This window comes from Loxodonta africana, chromosome 20 (genome assembly GCF_030014295.1).
Source record: "Loxodonta africana isolate mLoxAfr1 chromosome 20, mLoxAfr1.hap2, whole genome shotgun sequence".
Classification (NCBI taxonomy): domain Eukaryota; kingdom Metazoa; phylum Chordata; class Mammalia; order Proboscidea; family Elephantidae; genus Loxodonta; species Loxodonta africana.
Window position 1 is genome coordinate 12,475,962 of NC_087361.1, and position 19,861 is coordinate 12,495,822.

The following is a 19,861-nucleotide window of genomic DNA, read 5'->3' on the forward strand; positions in this document are numbered from 1 at the left end:
TGTGCCAGCAGTGTAGGAACCACACTGGGTAGGACGGGCATGGTCTCTCTGCTCATGGAACACCCACGCTAGCTCATTGTTCCCTTAGTCTTTGTTCCAGGATCCCTCTCCTCCTTTGATGACCTCGGCCACAAAACTATTGTTATTAAAGCAGTGGTCTGATCCTCTCTCCTGATACGAAATATCAACGCATCTCTGAAGGATAGTTTTCAGTGATGAGAAACCTGAAGTTGAGGTTCCCTGTTTCTCTAGTGTGATTAAGGTATTAGAAATAAGGAATCTTTTTTTGTTATTAAAAAGAAGTAAGATCTGCTGACGGTCAGCTATGTGCACCACCTGGAATTGCAATTTGCATTAAAAATGCCTTTACTGTCAGCCAACTGCCAGGTGGACACTTAATCTCCTTAGACTCTCAGTTGCACCGTTTTGTGCCCCATCCAAAAATTCTGAAAGAATTAAAGATTTCTTTGAGGCATGGTTCATCAATTATGATGCTTCTGCTTTAGAGAAAGGAAAAAACAAAACAAAACAAAAAACACAGGACCTTCAGGTGTCAGAAAAACTGGTGCTTGGGCCTAAAAGAAAAAAAAAAAGAGGATTTATGACCAAGGAAAAACCATTTATAGAAGTATCTCAGGGATTTTGTTATGATTCTGTCCAGTAATTTAAAAAATTGTCTAGTTCTTATTTAGTTCTTTAGCATCCGAAAGCATTTTGTGAATTCAGTTCTTAAATTCTATTGTACTCGGCTTGTCTCAAGTGTCTTCTAACAGCTTCCTGTTACCACCAGAGCGCACTAGAGATTTACAGGTAGTTAATGAGCAACCTAAGTACCAATAAGCAAGAAAGTTTGGCCCCTCGATTTCGTCTCAATTAAATTGCCAAGGGGAGAAGTTCCTGGGTGGTGGACATGGTTAAGCGCTGGGCTTCCAACTTAAAGACTGCCAGTTGAAACCCACCCAGAGGCATCTCAGAAGAAAGAACTGGTAATCTGCTTCTGAAAAGTCACAACTGTGAATACTCTATGGAGCACAGTTCTGCTTGAAACATGGGGTAACCACGAGTCATCATCGACTTGATGGCAACTGATTTTTTTTTTTCTTTTTTTGGTTAAGGGGGAAAAAAAGTAGCTGATTAATCACCAGAACTTTTACTCATTTGTCTGTCTCCAAACACTTTCCCCTTTTCTCTTGCTGCTGTGTGTGTGTGTATATATGTGTTTGTGTGTGTGTGTGTGAGAGAGAGAGCATATAGGTATGTGGTTTTAATGAGTTATGACTTTGGTTGGGAAGGTTTTTTTGACTTTTCTAGAAGCTTTGGGGATATGGGGAAACCCTGGTGGTGTACTGGTTAAGTGCTATGGCTGGTAACCAAAGGGTCAGCAGCAATTCAAATCTGCCAGGCGCTCCTTGGAAACTCTATGGGGCAGTTCTACTCTGTCCTATAGGGTGCTATGAGTCAGAATTGACTCAATGGCACTGGGTTTGTTTTTTTTTTGTTTGGGGCATATGAGTCAAAACAGAACTCAGTTCTTCCACACTCACCCAAGCCATAGCCTGAAAGGTGGACCTGAAGGCAGTGAGTCAGAAGTTTGAGGAAGCACAGCACTGTTCCTCTTGACTAAGGGCATCAAACTGCTGTCCATGTGCCAAATCCAGCCTGCTGCCTGTTTTAATAAATATAATCTTATTGGAACGCAGCCATACCCATTTGTTTATGTATTGTCTATGGTTCATTCCACATTTTTAGTAGGCATAGCTGAATGGTTGTGACCATGAGACCAGATGACCCACCAAGCCTAAATTATTTACTATCTTGTCCTTTACAGAAAAAGCTCACTGACCTCTACTCTACACCACATCTATATTTTAAATTTAAATTATGGAAAGTATAAGAGTACTGGGTTGGGTATTAGGTATATTACCTTAGATGAGTCTCTTAACATTTCTAGCCCTAGGTGCTTTCATCTGTAAATGGGAGTTGGAACTGGGGAGAGGAGTAGTTGGACCTGGTAACATCTAAGATCTCTTCCAGATCCAAGACTCTATAATCTTTGGTACTTTTGTTTCTGATATGTATATGGTATATAGAGTTCACATTATTTTATGTGGTGTCATTTGTCTTGGTCTATATGCCTTCCAGGTTCCAATCTTTTTCTGGGAAAATATCTCCCATGGACAGCTAGTAGGTTGTCAGCAATACCTGAACTTCCACAAGGTCTTTCTCTAATCACCAGTGTTGGCTTTGTTGGCTCCTTGACTCTACTCTGACTCCACATGGTGTCTGTTCTGCACCAAGGGCCTTCCACTTGGTACTCTGTTTGAACTCACCACCCAGGCTTCCACGCAGCCTGACTTCCAGAATCTGCCCTCCTGCTCTCTGACCCTCCCCTGGGGGTAAAGGGTTCTCCCCTTCTCACTCCCTTCGCCTTCCTATCTCCCGGACTCCATATTAAATCCCATAAAAGGATTTGCCAATTGGGCCACCTTGCACTATACATCAGGCAAGTCTCGAGTCGTACCTACATGTCCTTGGAAATTGTCTTAATTTCACTTAAGAGTGCAGGGAAAAAGGTTAAGTTAGTGCTTAGATTCCTTACATTAGCTAAATAGGACTATATTTTTCTTTTTTTGAAGTTTACATCTTGGGACTTATAATGTACATTCTGAACTTGTCTTTTTTTGGGGGGGCGGAGTGGAATTATTAAGTGTCATGCTAAATATAAGTTCAACAACGTGAACAATTCTGCTGTTTAATTTCTTGTTGGGACATCTAGTAGTATGAGTCTAAGGTAATACAGATTCTTAGGAATACATTAAACAGAAAACTTTCAGCGTGAGTCCTTAAAAGTTGAATTTCATCTTCGATGAGAATGTTTAGACTGTGTAAATCTGAGGTGTGGAAGAATGTATGTTTATATATTTGGGGACCAGGGTGGCAAGAAAACCCTGAAACCTTCCAAAGACACAGCCCTAGTGCTGCTCCATGTCCATTTATTCTGGGGATGTCTCTGTCCTGAGTTTTCTTTGTGGTGTGCCCCCCCTCCCAAGGAAAATGCCAATAAAATGCATTCCAGCTGTTCTTAGATTATGGGCCTCGGAGGACCTTCAGGGGATTGTAGGAGTGAGTCAAAAGGTAGAGGAGCCTCTCTTCCACCTAAGGGAAATCTTGCCTGCTCTTTTATTCTGAGAACAGTTGATAATTAAGACCTCTATTTCTTCCTTTATAATTGGGGAAAAATGTTGTTAAGAGCTCAGCTTCTAATCAAAATGTTGGCAGTTTGAATCCACCAGCCACTCCTAGGAAACTCTATGAGACAGTTCTTCTCTGTCCTATGGGGTCACTGTGATTTGGAATTGACTTGATGGCAATGTGTTTTTTTTGGTTTTGTGGTATACAATATTGCCCTCTGATCAGCACACAAAACCACCAAACACCAAACCTGTTGCCATTAAGTCAATTCTGACTCATGATGACCCCATGTGTTTTGAAATAGAACTGCTCTTCATAAGGTTTTCAATGCCTGTGATCTTTTGGAAGCAGATTGCCAGGCCTGTCTTCTGAGGCACCTCAGGGTGGATTCTAACTGCCAATCTTTCGGTTAGCCACTGAGTGCTTAACCATTTGGGCCACCTAGGGACTCCCTATCAGCATACAGAGATGACATAATTTTATCCTGTGCATTTGTTGTTGTTGTTAGTTGCTGTCAAGTTGATTCTGGCTCGTGATGACCCCATGTGTGCAGAGTAGAACTGCTCCATAGGGTTTTCTGGCCCTAGAGAAAGATGTACAGAGAATGATATACAAAGGCAGATTGCCAGGCCTTCTGCAGTACTGCTGGGTGGGTTCAAACCACTAAACTTTTGGTTAGCGGTTGATCACAAACTGCTTGTGTTACTGGAGGGCCCTTAAGTCAGTGTTGCTAAAGTGCTTGTCAAATTTAGTCACCAGTAGGGATGGAGCTCACTTTAAGAGGTATCGAAAGATTGGATAGAAAACTAAGGAGACAGTGAGTTTATGTTAATGGGGAAGGAACAATTCAGAAAAGGGGAGTGAGAATGGTTGCACAACTTGAGCGATGTAATCAATGTCATTGAATTATACATGTAGAAATTGTTCAGTTGGTATATGTTCTGCTGTGTATATTCTTAACAACAATAAAAATTATATAAAAAAAGAGAGAGGAGATGGGGCCAAGATGGCCGAGTAGTCAGACACTTCCTGTGGTCCCTCTTACAACAAAGACCTGAAAAAACAAGTAAATTGATTATATATGACAGTCTAGGAGCCCTGAACATCGAAGGTAAAGACCGAGTGGCCGGGAGAGGGAGACACAGTCCAGAAGCAGTGAGGAGTTTCCAGACCTGACCCAGCAGGAACCAGCACCCCCAGGCTGGATCTGCTGGCCCAGGCGTGGTGAGGCAAGCAGTGGCCTTTTGGACACATTTTCCACATCGGGAGAGACTGAGCAGCGGAGAGTCTACTCACGGCTCCAGAATCAGTGAAAAGCAGCACTTGGCCCGCGAAAGATAAGTACATGTGTCTAAACCTATTTCTCAGATCAAAAAACACCCCTTTGGGAAAAACCTCTCTCCCACTTACCTGCTGCCTTTCTGCTCTGCACTGGGTCCAAGCTGGCTTCAGAGAGTGCTGTGTCCCGTGGGCCAGAAGTAGGACCCATCACGTGCCTGAGCCATTCTCCTGGCCTTGGAGAGGGAACAAATCAACAAACAGGGAAAAATAATCTGGCAGCTCCCCTAACCCGGGAACTCAGGGCAGAAACAACTTCTTCGCCTAGGCACAGGCATAAAGGGTCCATGGACTTTAAATGTCTTTCACCCCTGTATAGACCTATGTGGGCCCATTTCAACAGCCTAGGCCCTTATTAGCACAGTACTAAAAAAAAAAAAAATTTTTTTTTACTGGGTGTATACCTGAAATCTAACTTCAACTGTTTCAGCTATATGGTAGAGAGGCAGGTTTGTGATATTTGGCACCACTCTGCTGATTAAGCAGGGTCTGCACCTACCCACATCAGGGGCCTGAGGACTGGTGGCTCCAGCCATACCACCTAGCCACCCCACGATTGGAGTCCAAGAATAAGTGGTGCCTCCCAGTCCTTACAGCCAACAGCATAGGTGCCCACCCACATACACGCTGTAGGGAACAGGAACACGCTTTCCTCATAGACACTCAGGGGCAGTTGTCAGCCCCCTGCCTTGCTCAGCACATGACCCTTTATTGCAGCCAAGTATCTGTGTCTACACCAATCACCCCTGCCTGTCTAGGACTGTAGGTGAGAGCCTGCACCACACACTTGGTGACCGATTACCTGGACACCTGAGCTGAATCCATACAAGAAAAGCAAATGGATTCCTGGGCTCACATACCTAGTAATAGCTTTATTTACCTGATGACAGGATGTTAGAGCTTCAAAGACCAATAATCAAACTAGCTCACAAAAGCAGCCTATCTGAGCATATCAAAACAAAACAAGAAGCTGGGACACAGTAAGCAAACATAAATAAATACAACAGCTTACTGATAGCTCGGAGAGAACAGTCAATATCAAATCACATAAAGAGGCAGACCGTGATGGCTTCAGCAAGCTCCCAAAAAAAAGAATCAACAAATCTTCTGCATGAAAGTTCCTGGAATTACCAGAGGTAGAATACAAAAGATTAATATACAGAACTCTTCAAGAGATCGGGAAAGAGATCAGCCAAGAACAAGCCAAGAAGCACACAGACACAGCAATAGAGGAACTTAAGAAGATTAGAGAAGAGCATAATGACAAATTTAATAAGCTGCAAGAATACATAGACAGCAAACAGAAATCCAGAAGATTAACAATAAAATTTCAGAATCAGATAACTCAGTAGAAAGCCAAAGCAATAGAATTGAGGCAATGGAAGTCAGAATTAGTGAGATTGAAGATAAAGCACTTGAAACCAACATATATGAGGAAAAACCAGTTTAAAAAAAAAAAAAAAAAGAGGTAGACAATATTATGTAATATTTGGTCCTTCATATATGGAGATGATGCTGCTGACATCTGCAGCCACCTCAAATCCTTTTTGGGAGTAGGCAGGCTTTAGATAACAAATAACTAACTAGATGACTCATCTTATAGGCACAGTCCTTTCCCAGTTCTCAGGTTAGAGGTGTGCATGTAGAAAACAAAAATTTTTGTTCAATTTTTTAATGTGCTTTAAGTGAAAGTTTACAAATCAAGTCAGTCTCTCATACAAAAATTTATATATACCTTGCTATAGTCTCCTAGTTGCTTTCACCCAATGAGACAGCACTCTCCTTCTCTCCACCCTGTATTTCCCTGTCCATTCAGCCAGCTTCTGTCCCCCTCTGCCTTCTCGTCTCCCCTCCAGACAGGACCTGCCCACATAGTCTCATGTGTCTAGATCCAAAAAGCTCACTCCTCACCAGTATCATCTTCTGTCCTATAGTCCAGTCAGTCCCTGTCTGAAGAGCTGGTTTTGGGAATGGTTCCTGCCTTAGGCGAACAGAAGGTCAGGGGACCGTGACCTCCAGGGTCCTCCTAGTCTCAGTCAGGCCATTAAGTCTGGTCTTTTTACTAGCACTTGAGGTCTGCATCCCACTGCTCTCCTGCTCCCTCAGGGATTCTCTGTCGTGTTCCCTGTCAAGGCAGCCATCAGTTGTAGCTGGGCACTATCTAGTTCTTCTGGTCTCAGGCTGATGTAGTCTGTGATTTATGTGGCCCTTTCTGTCTCTTGGGCTCATTACCTTGTGTCTTCGGTGTTCTTCGTTCTGCTTTGCTACACGTGGACGCGTGCTAGGGTTTAAGACCCCAGACCCCACTCTCCAAAGTGGGATGCAGAATGTTTTCTTAATAGTTTTTACTGTGCCAATTGACTTAGATGTCCCCTGAAACCATGGTCCCCAAACCCCTGCCCGTGCTTACGCTGGACTTTGAAGCATTCAGTTTATTCAGAAAACTTTGCTTTTGGTTTAGTCCAGTTGTGCTGACCTCTCCTATATTGTGTGTTGTCTTTCTCTTCACTTAAAATAGTTCTGATCTACTATCTAATTAGTGAATACCCTTCTCCCTCCCTCCTTCCCTCCCTCACTCCCCACTCTCATAACCATCAAAGAATATTTTCTTCTCTGTTTAAACTATTTCTTGAGTTCTTATAATAGTGGTCTCATACAATATTTGTCCTTTTGCAACTAACTAATTTCACTCAACATACTGCCTTCCAGATTCCTTCATGTTATGAAATGTTTCATGGATTCATCATTGTTCTTTATTGATGTGTAGTATTCCATTGTGTGAATATACCATAATTTATTTATCCATTCATCCATTGATGGGCAGCTTGGTTGCTTCCATTTTTTTGCTATCGTAAACAGTGCTGCAGTGAACATGGGTGTGCATATACCTATTTGTGTAAAGGCTCTTACTTCTCTAGGATATATTCCAAGGAGTGGGATTGCTGGATGGTATGGTAGTTCTATTTCTAGCTTTTTAAGGAAGCACCAAATCAATTTCCAAAGTGCTATACCATTTTACATTCCCACCAGCAGTGTGTAAGTGTTCCAGTCTCTCCACAACCTCTCCAACATTTATTATTTTGTGTTTTTTGGATTAATGCCGGCCTTGTTGGAGTGAGATGGAATCTCATTGTAGCTTTGATTTGCATTTCTCTAATGGCTAATGATCGTGAGCATTTCCTCATGTATTTGTTGGTTACCTGAATGTCATCTTTAGTGAAGTGCCTGTTCATATTTTTTAATTGGGTTATTTGTCTTTTTGTGGTTGAGTTTTTGCAGTATCATGTAGATTTTAGAGATCAGATGCTGATCAGACATGTCATAGCTAAAAACTTTTTCCCAGTCTGTAGTTAATCTTTTACTCTTTTGGTGAAGTCTTTGGATGAGCATAGGTGTTTGATTTTTAGGAGCTCCCAGTTATCTAGTTTATCTTCTGGTATATGTGCATTGTTAGTAATGTTTTGAATACTGTTTATGCCGTGTACTAGGGCTCCTAGCATTGTCCCTATTTTTTCTTCCACGATCTTTATCATTTTAGATTTTATATTTAGGTCTTTGATCCATTTTGAGTTAGTTTTTGTGCATGGTGTGAGGTATGGGTCTTGTTTCATTTTTTTGCAGATGGATATCCAGTTACGCCAGAACCATTTGTTAAAGAGACGGTCTTTTGCCCAATCAACAGACTTTGGGTCTTTGTCAAATATCAGCTGCTTATATGTGGATGGATTTATGTCCGGATTCTCAATTCTGTTCCATCGGTCTATGTATCTGTTGTACCAGTACCAGGCTGTTTTGACTGCTGTGGCAGTATAATAGGTTCTAAAATCAGGTAGAGTGAGGCCTTCCACTTTGTTCTTGTTTTTTAGTAATGCTTTACTTATCGAGGGCCTCTTTCCCTTCCATGTGAAGTTGGTGATTTGTTTCTCCATCTCATTAAAAAATGTCATTGGAATTTGGAACGGAATTGCATTGTATCTATAGATTGCTTTTGGTAGAATAGACATTTTTAACAATGTTAAGTCTTCCTATCCATGAGCAAGGTATGTTTTTCCACTTATGTAAGTCTTTTTTGGTTTCTTGCAGTAGTCTCTTGTAGTTTTCTTTGTATAGGTCTTTTACATCTCTTGTAAGATTTATTCCTAAGTATTTTAACTTCTTGGGGGCTACTGTAAATGGTATTGATTTGATGATTTCCTCTTTGATGTTCTTTTTGTTGGTGTAGAGGAATCCAACTGATTTTTGTATGTCTGTCTTGTATCTGGAAACCCTGGTGGCATAGTGGTTAAGTGCTATGGTTGCTAATCAAGAGGCTGGCAGTTCAAATCCACCAGGTGCTCCTTGGAAACTCTATGGGGCAGTTTTACTGTGTCCTATAGGGTTGCTATGAGTTGGAATCAACTCATCGGCAGTGGGTTTTGGTATTTTGTATCCTGTTATTCTGCTGAACTCTTGTATTAGTTTCGGTAGTTTTCTTGAGGATTCCTTAGGGTTTTCTGTGTATAAGATCATGTCATCTGCAAATAGAGATATACTTTTACTTCTTCCTTACCAATCTGGGTGCCCTTTATTTCTTTATCTAGCCTAATTGCTCTGGCTGGGACCTCCAGCACAATGATGAATAAGAGTGGTGAAAAAGGGCATCCTTGTCTGGTTCCCGATCTCAAGAGGAATGCATTCAGACTCTCTCCATTTAGGATGATGTTGGCTGTTGGCTTTGTATAAATGCCCTTTATTATGTTGAGGAATTTTCCTCGTATTCCTATTTTGCTGAGATTTTTTATCATGAATGTGTGTTGAACGTTGCAAATGACTTTCTGCATCAATTGATAAGGTCATGTGGTTCTTGTCTTTTGTTTTATTTATGTAATGTTTTTATTACATTAATTGTTTTCCTAATGTTGAACCATCCCTGCATAGCTGGTATGAATCCCACTAGGTCACAGTGAATTATTTTTTTGATATGTTCTTGAATTCTATTGACTAGAATTTTGTTGAAGATTTTTGCATCTATGTTCATGAGGGATATAAGACTGTAATTATCTTTTTTTGTGGTGTATTTAACCGGTTTTGGTATCAGGGATATGCTGGCTTCATAGACTGAGTTTGGGAGTATTCCATCCTTTTCTATGCTCTGAAATACCTTTAGTAGTGGTGGTATTAACTATTCTCTGAAAGTTTGATAGAACTCTAGCAGTGAAGCCATCTGGGCCAGGGCTTTTTTTTCGTTGGAAGTTTTTTAAATTACCTTTTTAATCTCTTGTTATAGGTTAATATAATTGTTCTACCTCTGTTTGTGTTAGTTTATGTAGGTAGTGTGTTTCTAGAATTTTATCTCTTTCTTCTAGGTTTTCAAATTTGTTAGAGTACAGTTTTTCATAGTAATCTGATATGATTCTTTTAATTTCATTTGGGTCTGTTGTGATATCGTCTATCTCATTTCTTATTTGGGTTATTTGCTTCTTCTGTGTTTCTTTTGTCAATTTGGACAATGGTTTATATTATTTTTTTTCAAAGAACCAGCTTTTGATCTTGTTAAGCCTGTCAATTGTTTTTCTGTTCTCTATTTCATTTAATTCTGCTCTAATTTGTATTATTTGCTTTCTTCTGGTGCCGGAGGGTTTCTTTTGTTGCTCTCTTTCTATTTGTTCAAGTTGTAGGGACAGTGCTTTGATTTTGGCCCTTTCTTCTTTTTGTATGTATGCATTTATTGATATAAATTAACCTCTGAGCACTGTTTTAGCTGTGTCCCAGAGGTTCTGATAGGAAGTGTTTTCATTCTCATTGGATTCTATGAATTTCTTTATTCCACCTTAGTGTCTTCTATAGCCCAGTCTTTTTTGAGCAGGGTATTGTTCAGTTTACATGTGTTTAATTTCTTTTCCCTGCTTTTTCTGTTATTGGTTTCTACTCTTATGGCCTTATGGTCAGAGAAGATGCTTTGTAATATTTCAATGTTTTAGATTCTGCTAAGGCTTGCTTTATGACCTAATATGTGGTTTACTCTAGAGAATGTTCCATGTGTGCTGGAAAAAAAGTATACTCGGCTGCTGTTGGGTGGAGTGTTCTGTATATATCTATGAGGTCAAGTTGGTTGAATGTGGCATTTAGATCTTCCTTGTCTTTATTGAGCTTCTTTCTGGATGTTCTGTCCTTCACCGACAGTGGTGTGTTGAAGTCTCCTACTATAATCATGGAGCTGTCTATCTCACTTTTCGGTACTGTTAGAGTTTGTTTTATGTATCTTGCAGCCCTGTCATTGGGTGCATAAGTATTTAAAGTGGTTATATGCTCCTGGTATATTGTCCCTTTAATCATTATATAGTGCCCTTCCTTATCCTTTGTGGTGGATTTAACTTTAAAGTCTATTTTGTCAGAAATTAATATTGCCACTCCTGCTCTTTTTTGATTGTTTGCTTGATATGTTTTTTTCCGTCCTTTGAGTTTTGGTTTGTTTGTGCCTCTCAGGTGTGTCTCTTGTAGGTAGCATATAGACAGATCATGATTTTTTAATCCATTCCGCCACCCTCTGTCTCTTTATAGGTGCATTTAGTCCATTTATATTCAGCATAATTATGATAGGTGTGAGTTTACCGCTGTCATTTTGATGTCTTTTTTTGTGTGTTGTTGACAGTTTCTTTTTCCCACTTAATTTTTTGTGTTGAGTAGTTTATCTTTTTATAATGTCTTTTCCTCTTATTTGTTGTAGTTGATTTTGTTTCTGTTGAATTTCTTTTTTTTTCTTGTATTTTATATTGATGAGTAGGATTGTCAGTCTCCTTTGTGGTTAACTTCATTTTTACCCCTATTTTTTTAAGTTTAAACCTAATTTTTATTTCTTTATATCACCTTGACTTCCTCTCCATATGAAAGATCTATGACTATATTTCTTAGTCCCTCTTTATTGTTTTAATGTTGTCTTCTTTTAGATAATGGCATCACTGTTTCCTTGTTTTGAGGGTTTTTTTTTTTTTAATCTTGATTTTTTTTTTTGTTTTCCCTACCTGGGTTGACATCTGATTGCTCTGTCTAGTGTTCTAGTCTTGGTTCGATATCTGATATTATTGATTTTCTAATCCAAGAACTCCCTTTAGTTTTGGCTTGGTTTTTACGAATTCCCTAAAACTTCTGTTTGTTTGGAAATGTCCTAATTTTGCCTTCATATTTGGGAGACAGTTTTGCTGGATATATGATTCTTGGCTGGCATTTTTTTCCCTTCTGTGCTTTGTATAAGTCATCCCATTGCCTTCTTGCCTGCATGGTTTCCGCCGACAAATCTGAACTTATTGATTCTCTTTTGTATGTGATTTTTCATTTATCCCTTGCCCCCCTTAAAATTCCCTTTATCTTTGGTTTTGGCAAATTTGATTATAATATGTCTTGGTGACTTTCTTTTGAGATCTACCATATGTGAAGTTTGATAAGCACCTTGGATAGATATCTCATCATCTTTCATGATATTAGAGAGATCTTCTGTCAACAAATCTTCAACAATTCTCTCTGTATTTTCTGTTATTCCTCCCTGTTCTTGTACTCCAATCATTCATAGGTTATTTCTCTTGATAGAGTCCCACATGATTCTTAGGGGTTCTTCATTTTTTAATATCCTTTCACCTGATTTTTCTTTGAATATATTGGTGCCAAGTGTTTTATCTTCAGTCTCACTAATTCTGCCTCTCAATTCCTCAATTCTGCTCCTCTGACTTTCTATTGAGTTGTCTAATTCTGTAATTTTATTGTTAATCTTCTAAATTTCTGGTTGCTGTCTGTGGATTCTTGCAGTTTATTAAATTTTTCATTATGCTCTTGAAAACCCTTTTTCATTTCTTCAACTGTTTTATCTGTGTGTTCCTTGGCTTGTTCTGGGTTTTGCCTGGTCTCCTTCCTGATGTCTTAAAGAGTTCTGTATATTAGTCTTTTGTATCCTACATCTGGTAATTCCAGGAAGACACCTTCATCAGAAGATTCCTTGATTCTTTGTTTTGAGAGCTTGTTGAAGCAATCATGGTCTGTTTGTTTTTGTAATTTGATATTGACTGTTGTCTCCGAGCCGTCTGTAAATTATTGTTATTATATTATTTTATGTTTGCTTACTATATCCTAGCTTCTTGTTTTGTTTTGTTTTGGTATGCCCAAATAGGCTGCTTGAGTGAGCTAGCTTGATTATTTTCACCTTTAAAGCTCTAATGTCCTGTCATCAAATGGCTGGAGCTGTTACCAGGTACATGAGCCTAGGAGTCCATTCACTTTTCTTCTATGGATTCATCTCAGGTGTTCAGGTAGCTGGTCATCAACTGTGTGGTACAGGCTCTGTCCTACAGTCTTAAAGGGGGTGAGGTGATTGGTGTAGGTATAGGTATCTGTTTGTAGCAGGGAGTCATGCTCTGAACAAGGTAGGGCGCTCACAATCATCCCCTGAGAGTCTGTGAGGAAAGTGCATTCCTGTTCCTTAAAGTGCACAGGTGGGTGGGTTCTGCAGCTGGACCATGGGCATCCAATGCTTTTGGTTGTAAGGACTGGGAGGTACCAGTTATTCTTGGACCCCTGTCATGGGTGGCTGGGTGACCTGAGTGGGGCCACCAATCCTTAGGCCCCTGATGTGAGTAGGTGAGGACTCTGTTTAATAGGCAAAGTGGTGTCAAACATCAAACACCCACCTCTCTACCACATAGCTGAAACAGTTGCAGTCTGCTAAAAAGGGCCTATTCTCCTGAAATGGGCCCACACAGGTCTATGCAGGGGTAAAAGGTATTCAAATCCATGGACCGTTTATGTCTGGATAGAAGCTGCTTCTGTCCTGAGCTCCCCAGCCTAGTGGAGCTGGCAGATTATCTTTTCCCCCAATTGTGAATTTATTCCTTCTCCAAGGCTGGGAGAATGACTCAGGGCATGCTGTAAGGCCTATTTCAGGCCCAGGGAAGTCGACAGCCACTGAAGCTGGCTTGGGTGCCTGAGGCGCGGTAAATGCAAGAACTTAGCTTTTGCCGAGATCGCTGTTCTTCTCTGGTTCCAGAGGTGTGAGCGGGTTGTGTGGCTCATTGTCTCTCCCTGAGGAAACTGCATCTGGAATGCTAGTGGCAGCCCTGCCACAGTCACTCCAGGGAATGGTGACTGAGGGTTCATGGCATTCAGGTCTGAGAACTCCTTGCTGCTTCTGAACTTTCTCTCCCCCTGCCACTCAGTCCACTTTCTAACTTTGCCTTTGATGTTCAGGGCTCCTAGCTTATCATAAATATAATCATTTAACTTGGGCTTTTTTTGGGTCTTTGTTGTAAGAGGGATTGCTGGAAGCATCTGACTACTTTGCCATCTTGGCCCCACCTCTGCATGTAGAAAATTTGAAGTTGGAGGGCTGAGTTCAAATCTCTGCTCTGCCCTTTCCTAACTGGTTGATTTTGGCTGAATCACTCTAAGTGCTGGTGTCCTCACTTCTAAGGCAGAGGTGAAACAGCCACCCTGCCTATCTCATGAAGTTGGTGTGAAAGCAATAGAAAATGTGATGATCTAAACAAAAGAATGCTGTCAGACGCTAGTACCCAACATAAATGTAAGCTCAAGCTGGCGTTAAAATGACACTGCAGTCAGAGTGTGATCACAGCCCAGGAGGATAATCCTGTGACCTTGGGGCCTTAGGATCAGTGTAGTTATTTGGGCTAACTGACTTGTCTAAAATCAGAGTTTGACTGGTGTGGCCAATCAAAGGTTCACAATCTTGCATAGGACTGACCTTGTTGAATTAGTTGGCTCTTCTTTCTCCTCTGCCCTCCTTGGTGACAGGTCTGCCTTTGGCCATTGCTGACAAGGGTACGAGCGGGTGTGTAAATCTGATGGCCAGTGACCTTTGTGTTGTGTTTTTGGTTGGCCTGTGCAGCTGGTCAAGGCGGGGAGCAGGGATTCCATGTGACATCTTACTTCCTACCTTTATGGAAGGCTCAGTCTCCTACTGGGGCTTATCTCTTGGATAGAGGTTCACAGTATGTAAAATAATACACTGCTGGTATGGCTGTCAAAATGCCACCCTCTGTTCATGGACAAAGTCCTTGCACCCTTGAATATAGAAAAAAAAAAAAAAAGAAGAAGAACGTTGTTATTCTGGCTTGTTAGTTGATTTTCTTCTTCTTTTTTGTAGAATGTCACTTGCTAAAGCTAAATAAAGGCCAGGATTTCTTTTTTTTTTAGGTTTATACTGGCCAAGCTTCTCACACATAATATATTGATAACAATTGTGTGTATTTCTGAAAGTTACTCATCAAATACTGGAGATTAATATCACAAATCTCAAGAGGTCACACATAATTAAAAGTATGCAATATTGTATCATGTGACAGGTAGTAGCACAGCCAGAGAATTCTCCTTTCTGGAATTTGACCTCAATATAGAATATATTGCTGATGTATGCTGTGTATTATTTCACGCTTGGAGATATATGTACCCCACTACACAATGTGGTGTTGTTATCAAGCCTACAACTTTTAGCCTACAGGGGTTAGCAATAAGGAGAACTTTTTGTTGTTGTTAGTTGCTGTTGAGACAGCTCCAACTCATGGAGACCCCAAATACAACAGAATGAAATGTTACCTGGTCCTCTGCCATCTTTATGATTGTTGGTAAGCTCGAGTCTATTGTTGTGGCCACTGGGTATTTTGAGTGCCTGCCAGCCTACGGGGGTCATCTTCTAGCACCATATCAGAAAATACTTTGTTGTAATTCATAGGGTTTTCATTGGCTAATTTTTGGAAGTAAATTGCCAGGCCTTTCTTCCTAGTCTGTCTTAGTCTGGAAGCTCTGCTGAAACCTGTCCACCATGAGTGACCCTGCTAGTATTTGAAATATCAGTGTCATAGCTTCCAGCATCCTAGTAACACACAAGCCTCTACAGCATGATAAATTGACATACAGGTGGTGAAAGAGAACTTTTACCTCAAAGTAAGTAGACATGAACATTTGTCACTGATGTTAGAAAAGGTGATAAGACAAAGGCCCTGGATTCTTGGACTAAGCATAAAGTAGTGTAGCCTAGAGCTATAAAAAGAAAAAGTATTACTTTCATGACCATTTACACAGAACCACATGAGAATCTTATAATGGGCTCCTTATAATTAAAAAGGACTATTTCCTATCTTTTCTCTATAAAGGTAAGAAGTGGGTTAATTTTCAAATGCTGTCAATCTGCATATTTATTATTCAGATGGAAATATTTATTTTACTTTTTCCCTAGAACCTTCCATTCCGTGTACACAGTCTTATGCTTTCTGAATGACACTCGAGGGATGTGTGAAGAAGGGATGAAGGGTAATATCACCTTTCTGAGCTGACAGATTTTATCATCAGATGTAGACACAGCAAAACAAAGCACCCTGGGGCTGCGTCTCTCACACCAAAATACCTGCACCCCAGGGGGAACATCAAGCCTCATGATAAACATGACCTCTCTTATTGGAAGAGCAAATTTACTGAGCAATTTGGGAAATTATATACTTTTATACTAAAACAAACTCAGATTTATTGTGGAGTAAGAACACTGGTAGTATAGTGATTAAGTGCTATGGCTGCTAACCAAAGGATTTGCAGTTTGAATCTACCAGCCACTCCTTGGAAACCCTATGGGGCAGTTTTACTCTGTCCTATAGGGTCGCTATGAGTTGAAATTGACTCGATGGCAAAGAGTATGGTTTTTGGAAAACATGTAATCTGTATGATTTTTAAATCTAGAAGCCAATTGTGCAAATCTAGAAGCCACCCCAAAATGTAAGCAATACAATGCAATATTTGGAGTGGTCTCCCTGGGCTCAGTTGAACCACTTAAATCTGTGCTTAACCATGGGCTAGTTACTCCACCTCTTTATCCCTCATTTTTTTCCTCTGTAAAATGGGTTTAATAATCATTTGTAACTTATGGAGTTGGTGTGAACATTACATGTACTTAGCCAAATGCCTGGCCTGTAGCAAACACCCAGATGATGCTGCTGGTGGCCGTATGTTCAGAGCCTGGGGAGTAAAAATCAATGCTCTTCTGTCATTAGGAGTGGAAATGTTTTTTTGTTTGTTTGTTTTAAGTGTAAAAATGTATAACAACGTCTGCCAATCCAACATTTTTCGGGCATACAATTCAATGATATCAATTACATTAGTCATGCTGTGCAACCACAATTAAGGGTGGATCGGTTTGCACAGCACTGCCCTTGAGAAATTGTTCTACCTTCACCAAATTCTATTGGGGTTTGAGTATTGAAATCATGCCAAGAAACTGGCCCTAAGCACAACCGTGAAAGAACGAGTGTTGCACTTGACCTTGGAGCCGGTGGTTTTTGCCTGGTTGTATAGTCTCTGTTATTAGGAATTAAACATTATATCAGCAAGGGAGAAACTTGGACTGGAAGGCTGGATGGATCATTGAGGAGGGCAGAGATGAAGAATCAAAGTCTTTAGTTTGAGGACGTGCAAGTGCTTCGGTTTCCCTCAAGAGCAGCACTTGGTGCTGAGGTCAAAGGATTAGATCTGGATGAGAAATACGAGGCATGAATGCTACTCCTTTCCTCTCCTGTGGCCATGACAAACCTTTCTAATGGATTACCACACTCTTAGAGAGCCCAGCTGTGGCTTCAGAGTCCTTTTCAATCAAACCAAAACCAAACCCACTGCCGTTGAGTTGATTCCGACTCCTAGTTACCCTATAGGACAGAGTAGAAGTGCCCCACAGAGTTTCCAAGGAGCACCTGGCAGATTCGAACTGCTGATCTCTTGGTTAGCAAGAGTAGCGCTTAACCACAACGCCACCAAGGTTTCCATACGCCCGGCTGCTGAATACTCTAGGCTGAATGCTCTAGACAAAATACTAATTAATTATCATTTGAGAAGTTTCTTTCTGGGTGTAGCTCTTGAGAAATGCCAGGAACTTTGGAAGCTATTAGTAAGTAAAAAAGTTAGCAACAAAAGTGGCTTCAAAGAGTCACCTGCTTGAATGGGAAATCTCCCATGCCTCACCCTATTTTAATCCTTACTGCTTGCAAACAGACATTCAGCTTTCAGCATGAAAACGATAAGATAAAACTTCCATGCATATGGAAGCTTGAATGACAGATACCAGTGTCCTAACTTTCCTGGTGTATTTGCATCTCAACAGGAGCTTGTTAATCAAAATGAGTGGATGTCTTATGCCGGAATTTCACCCATTGTGGTTTTGCGTAAATTCCTGCCCAAATTCCTTGGGATTTTCTGTTCTCAGAGGCTTAACAGAGGGAAGTTTAAATCATGATAAGAAGGGAAGGGCCACATCCCAGTGGTCAGCTGCTGTTGTTGTTGTTAGGTGCCATCAAGTGGGTTCCAACTCACAGTGACCCTATGTACCACAGAGCGAAACACTGCCTGGTCCTGTGCCATCTTTACAATTGCTATGCTTCAGCCCACTGTTGCAGCCACTGTGTGAATCCATATCGTAGAGGGGCTTCCTCTTTTCTGCTGACCCTGTACTTTACCAAGCATGATGTCATTCTCCAGGGACTGATCCTTCCTGATAACATGTCCAAAATATGTAAGACGCAGCCTCATCATCCTTGCTTCTAAGGAACATTCTGTTTGTACTTATTCCAAGACAGGTTTGTTCGTTCTTTTGGCGGTCCATGGTATATTCAATTATCTTCACCAACACCACAATTCAAAGGCATCAATTCTTCTTCGGTCTTCCTTATTCTCTGTCCAGCTTTCATATGCATATGATGCAATTGAAAATACCATGGCTTGGGTCAGGCGTACCTTAGTCTTCAAGGTGACATCTTTGCTTTTCAACACTTTAAAGAGGTTCTTTGCAGCAGATTTACACAATGCAATGCATCCTTTGATTTCTTGACTCCTGCTTCCATGGGCATTGATTGTGGATCCAACTAAAATGAAATCCTTGACAATTTCAATCTTTTCTCCGTTTATCATGATGTGGCTTATTGGTCCAGTTGTGAGGATTTTTGTTTTCTTTATGTTGAGGTGTAATCCACACTGAAGGCTGTGGTCTTTGATCTTCATTAGTAAGTGCTTCACGTCCTTTTCACTTTCAGCAAGCAAGGTTGTGTCATCTGCGTGGTGCAGGTTGTTAATGAGTCTTCCTCCAATCCTGATGCCCTCTTCTTCTTCATATAGTCCAGTTTTTCATATTATTTGCTCAGCACACAGATTGAATAGGTAAAGTGAAAGGATACAACTCTGACACTCACCTTTCTTGACTTTAAACAATCAGTATCCCCTTGTTCTGTCTGGACAATGGCCTCTTGATCTGTGTACAGGTTCCTCATTAGCACAATTAAGCACCTGGAATTCTCATTCTTCTTAATGTTATCCATAATTTGTTATGATCCATACAATCGAATGCCTTTGCATAGTCAATAAAACACAGGTAAACATCTGTCCTGGATTGAATTATGTCCCCCCAAAAATGTGTGTATTAATTTGGCTGGGCCATGATTCCTGGTATTGTGTGATTTTCCTGTGTGTTGTAAATCCTGCCTCTATGATGTTAATGAGGGAGGATTGGCGACAGTTGTGTTAGTGAGGCAGGGCTCAATCTACAAGATTGGATTGTGTCTTGAGACAATCTCTTGAGATATAAAAGAGAGAGGCAAGCAGAGAGACAGGGGGACCTCATACCACCAAGAAAGCAGTGCTGGGAGCAGAGCATGTCCTTTAGACCCGGGGTCCCTCCTCTGAGAAATTCCTAGACCAGGGGAACTTTAACGAGAAGACCAACAGAGACAGAAAGCCTTCCCCTGGAGCTGATACCCTGAATTTGTACTTTCAGCGTACTTTACTGTGAGAAAATAAACTTCTCTTTGTTAAAGCCATCCACTTGTGATATTTCTGTTATTGCAGCACTAGATGACTAAGACAACATCCTTTTGGTATTCTCTCCTTTCAGCCAGGATCCATCTGATATCAGCAGTAATATCCTGGGTTCCACGTCCTTTTCTGAGTTCAGCCTGAATTTCTGGCAGTTCCCTATTGATATATTGCTCCAGCCATTTTTGAACGATCTTCAGCAAAATTTTGCCTGCGTGTGATATTAATGATATTGTTTGATAATTTCTGCATTTGACTGGATCACCTTTTTTGAGAAAAGGCATAAATACGGATCTCTTCCAGTCAGTTGGCCAGGAAGCTGTCTTCTCAATTTCTTAGCATAGATGAGTGAGAACTTCCAGTGCTGCATCCGTTTACTGAAACATCTCAAATGATATTCCGTCAATTCCTGGAGCCTTGTTTTTCACCAGTGTGTTCAGTGCAGCTTGGACTTCTTCCTTCAGTACCATCGGTTCCTGATTATATATTACCTCTTGAAATGGTTGAATGT